Below are 5,483 nucleotides of genomic sequence, written 5' to 3'. Positions count from 1 at the left end.
ACAAGGTACCCTGATAGAGATGAAGAGGTTTGAAGAATAGAGAAAGAAAGAATGTTATACACTAATTTGTAACTTGGCAAAGAGAAATTCCCAATATAAAGGTGACAGGCGCTGAGTTCACCAGTTTCCTCTGGGTTTCAAGCAACCCAGTAACAAAGAAGATGGTAATCTAATTGTAGAACAAGTTAACAGTATTGGGGCTAACCCTTAAATGGTCTCTGGTGCGCTCAGGATTAGTTAGTATTACTACAGTATCCTAATACACCTTTTATATGTATAATCTAGATGGCTGCATTCACTAGTATATTGAGTCTCAGCCCCCACCTCAGAAATAAACATGCAAAAAATGGTTGACCTATACCAACGTGAGTGCGCTTATTCTCTCACCATCTAATGTACAATAGTAAATAATTCACATATGCGCAACAGTCTATCTTCCTTTCAGCACAATATTTTAATTATTGTGTCAATACTACATTTTAGATAACTTTCAGCCAACTTGCAGCAGGCACGTGTTTCGACCTTTGGCCTTTATCAAGGCTTTCATATAGCTCAAAACTAGTTAACAAAGATCCACTGTCCATTGGCTGATTCTCACCCTGACACGGCCCTCTCCACACTACACTCTGCTATATCTGATAGTCTTGATATCCTTGCCCCTGTCATGAGGATACGCCTGACGCCCAAAGCCAAGTGCAACTCCTGGTATGACTCAGATATCATCACTCTTAAACGCAAGTGCAGGGTGGCTGAGAGGAAATGGCGTGCTTCTTGTACATCCTCTGACAAACTGGCCTGCGGCCTGCTCCAAAGGCAATACCGGTTCTCTGTTCTCACCAAGAAGAGAGCTCATATCCAAGCCTGTGTCTCGGCGCCATCTAATAACTCGGCTGAACTCTTTAAAATCTGCAAGGAACTGGCCAATCCTCCTGCAGTCTCTACCTCTCCTGTCCCTTCCCAGGCCCTCTGCATGGCAGTGGCTTCTCACTTCATCTCTAAAACTCAGGACATCCTGTCCTCACTCTCCTCCTCCTGCTCTGACCCTTCTTCAGCCACCCCTCCTCCCTCTTTCCCTGCCTTTCCCCTGTTCTCCGCAGACAAGGTTTCCAGACAAGTCAGATCTATGAAAGTCTTGTCAAAATAGGTTCACCCCTGTTCCTCCAAAACCATCAAGGACCACATTGACACCCTGGCTCCTGCTCTGGCTGACTTCTGCAACCACTCCTTCACCACTTGTGTCTTCCCAGCCCCTATGAAGCACTCCCTTGTGCACCATCTTCTTAAGAAACCCTCTGCCGATCACTCCTGCCTGGCCAGCTATCACCCAATCTCCATCACTCCCTTCCTGGGCAAGCTCCTGGAGAAACTGGCCATCTCCCAGCTTAATCTGCACACTGAATCTGTTGGTTGTCTTCATGACCATCAGTCTGGCTTCAGAGCAGCCAGAAGCACGGAAACTGCTCTCCTCAACATCCATGAAGACCTGCTCTCAAACCTTGACTCTAACACCCCCTGTGTCCTCATCTTGCTTGATCTCTATTCTGCCTTTGACCCTGACAACCATGCCATCCTGCTAAAGTTTCTCTGTGATAACCTAGGTATCACTGGTCAGGCCTTGGCATGGATGACTTCCTTCCTCTCTGACCGACCCTCCCAGGTCCAACTTGAGTCCTTCCTCTCTGCTTTCTTTTTCTCTACCTGTGGTGTCCCCTAGGGGTCTAACCTCTCTCCCTGGCTCTTCAACCAATAACTGGCACTCCTTGCCCACTGCATTGCCACTCTCTGCCCCAACTTTCATTGCTATGCGGACGACACTCAGCTCATTTTCAGGCTACCTTCAGCCACCTCTTACCTGTCCCTCTTTTCTGACTGTCTGTCTGCTATCCAGAAGTGGAGTGCCGCCAATGACCTCTGCCTTAATGCCAGTAAAACTGAGATTCTCCTCATTGTCACATCCACTCCCTCCTTTCCTTTAGCTCTCTGGCCGGCCTCTCTTGGCCCTCTTCCTTCTCCCACCTGCAAGGCTAAAAACCTGGGGGTCATCTTCCACTCCACACTCTCTTTCTCCCCTCGCATATCTGACGTCTCTAAGAAGTCACACTACCAGATGTACCTCCTTAGTCGTATTCTTCCTTTCCTCTTCTTCCCCCAGAAGCTCATTGTCTCCAGAACTCTGGTTCTCTCCAGGCTAGACTATTGCAACAGCCTCTTTCTAAATCTGCCTGCTTCTACTCTATGCCCTCTGCAGATCATCCAGACCAGGAGTGCGAGACTTGTCCTTGGCCTCAAGCCCAGGAATCGTATTTCTCCAGGACTGAAATCTCTGCACTGGCTCCCTGTGGCTGCGAGGATTAAGTTCAAAACCCTCTGCATCGTCCACAAGGCCTTCTGGGGCCTGGGGCCTCAATACCTTCAACTCTCTCTTCCTAAATATCTTTCCTCTCAAGCTCTTCGCTCATCCGCCTCCAACTACCTCGGGGTCAGTTGCTTCTCCAAGCAACGATTTGGTGGTAGATATCTCTCTTTTCGGCTGGGGCCTCCCTCTGCAACAGTCTCCCCGCCCCCCTGAAACTTGAGGAGAACCATCTTCGGTTCCGGAAGGACCTAAAAACCTTTCTCTTTGCTACTGCTTTCTCTCCCCCTCTCCCCTGCTGAAGTCCTGGCTGACAATGAGACTGCACGGTTTATCTGGACACCCATCTGATCTTGAGCCCTAGCCCTGCCAGTTGCACACTTGTGCTGCCTCCCTGGCATCCCCTGCTCCTGGGGACTGTTTTCTGTATCCCTACACCCCACACCAGCACTTATGTCTGCACTCACCCTGCACTTGCCACCAGCTGGCAGTTCTTTATGTGATTATTTATTATCCCATGTACTGCACTCCCCCCCTGCACTTTTCTTTTTCCCCCATCCCAGATTTTTGTCTGCCTCATCGCGCCTTGAAACACTTGTGTATAGGCGCGTTATAAATGTCATATCATATCATCATATCATATCATATCATATCATAGTAAAGAAAGTAAAATAATAAGAATACATATACATAGTAACTAAAAAATAAGGGAAATGATGTCATACAATATTTTCATCATTGGGTAGAAAAGTAGAAAACGGAAGGGTAGAGAAAGAACAATAAATAATTGTTATGAAGACGAATGGGACTCAGGTAAGTCTTCATATAGGTTGTTTATTTACGTAACAGGATGAAAAGACCCCCCACAACTGAGGACCGTTCTGCTTCAGTCCAGAGACACCAACTGCCAAACATAGAACATTTGAGAACAACATAGAAACTTGCAGGCTGGTTCTATGACATCACAGAGCAGAGTGAACCAGATTAACATAGCATTCTAATTCATGCTTATCATGCATTACTACTCTGAATAAGCAACTTCACAACACATCTCCCCCTTTTTTTTTTTAAATATATGTGTATGCATTACCCCATTTCCTCACCACTGACTCTCCTCACCTCAGACCTCTCTTCACAGTGGCAACTCTACATTTGTTCCAAACCTGACCACCATCTACTCGCACTGCACCCTTCATAACTGCAATTACCCTAACTGGGTCAGAATATAATGGCTCTCCCTTCCTCTTTACCACACCTTTTTTTATCCTTACCCAGTCACCTCGTTCCACATGCAATTCCTTTCTTCCTCTCTTCTTGTTTTCCCGCATGACCCACTCACTCTTCTTTTTCTTCAAAACATGCCTTACTTGATCAATAACCACATCCGAATCTCTGCTCCTCCCTAACCATGGAGGACATGCTATAGAGGACGGTTTTCGACCCCTCATTAGTTCAAAAGGACATAATCCAGTAGTTGTGTGAGGTGCCATGCGCAAAGCCCACATTCTATTTTGAATAGTTACCAACTTGTCGAAACCACACTGTTCACCCATTCGCACACTCTCCATCACACATCTATTTAACCTTTCTACCATTCCGTTAGTTTCAGGATGATATAATGCTGCCCTCTTATGGGATATAAGCAGGAAATACACCTCCCACAAATTGAGTTCCATTATCCGTGAGAACGCTTTCGGGTAAACCTTCATTCGCAAAAATTTCCTGCAACACCTTTACCATGTTTTCTCCTGATATTTCACGGACAACCTTGAATTCTACCCACCTGGAAAATAAATCAACCACCAGAACCACATACTTTCCTCGTCCATATCCTAGCTCAACCGGACCTAAAATGTCCATTGCTATTTCACTCCAAACCTTGGTTGGGACACCTACATCAATAAGAGGTTGTTTTCTAGCCTCCACCCCCTTCCCACTCTTGATGCAAAAATGACATTCTGCCAGTCGATTCTCAACCTCTTTGTCAAATCCCGGCCACCAATAATCCGATCTCAAAACCCCCTTGGTTTTGGTAATACCAATATGACCAGTATGAGCTAGGTCAATAATCCTTTTCTGTATCCCTGCCGGAACAACTGCTCTCTCCCACCTGAACAACACACCATCGTTAACAGACAATTCATCCCTAACCTCCCAATAAGGTCTTTCCTCCTCGACCAATTCAGATTTGTTGGGCCAGACAGATGTCAATACATAAGTGATTACCTTGCTAATAATTTCGTCCCTTCCAATCTCCGCCAACCACTCTTCCTTAGACACGATTCCTTCTGTGTTCACAAACACCATTTCCATTTCCATCTCCTCAATTAACCCTTCCTGGGTTGCAACTTTCACCCTTGAAAGATTATCAGCTAACATGTTCTCCTTCCCGGGAATGACCTCCATAGAAAATGTGTGCGCTTGCATCCTGGTAACCCACCCGGCTACCCTGCGTGACACCTTATCCAAACCTTTACTTTCGAAAATAACCTTTAGGGGTTTATGATCCGTGCGTAAAATAAATTCCATACCCCACACAAAATTCCTGAACCTCTCAACTGCCCAATAGCATGCTAGAGCTTCCTTCTCAAGCACGGAATACCTCAACTCTGCACCTTTCAACCCACGTGATGCATGTGCTATCACTTCTTCTGAACCATCATCCTGTTTCTGCGAAAGTACTGCACCCAGACCACCCTCGCTGGCATCTACAGTGATGATGGAACACCTCCTTGTGTCAAAACATCCTAACGGCCGGGCCATATCAATCTCTTGTTTGATCCTTGCAAACTCCATATCACACTTTTTGTTCCATATGAACTCAGCACCCTTTTTTAGAATCTTCCTCATTTCCAACACCTTGGATGCATAATTCATGACGAACTTTTGATAGAATTCCGTCATGCCCAAAAATGACCGCAGTTCACTTTTATTGGTTGGCTTTTCAATCACCTTTATCGAATTTACAATGCTCTCCTTGGGTTTCACCCCTTCATGTGAAACTTCATGGCCTAAGTAATCAACTTTGGTAACAGCAAATTTACACTTTTCCTGCCTCAACGTGATCCCTCTCTCCTCAAAGATTCTCAACACCTCGAGCAATCTTTTGTCATGTTCTTCCAGCGTTTCC

Source organism: Ambystoma mexicanum, chromosome 7q (genome assembly GCF_040938575.1).
Source record: "Ambystoma mexicanum isolate Mex_15411 chromosome 7q, UKY_AmexF1_1, whole genome shotgun sequence".
Taxonomy (NCBI): Eukaryota; Metazoa; Chordata; class Amphibia; order Caudata; family Ambystomatidae; genus Ambystoma; species Ambystoma mexicanum.
The sequence above is the reverse complement of the archived record's forward strand: the minus strand, read 5'-3'. Positions refer to the sequence as shown.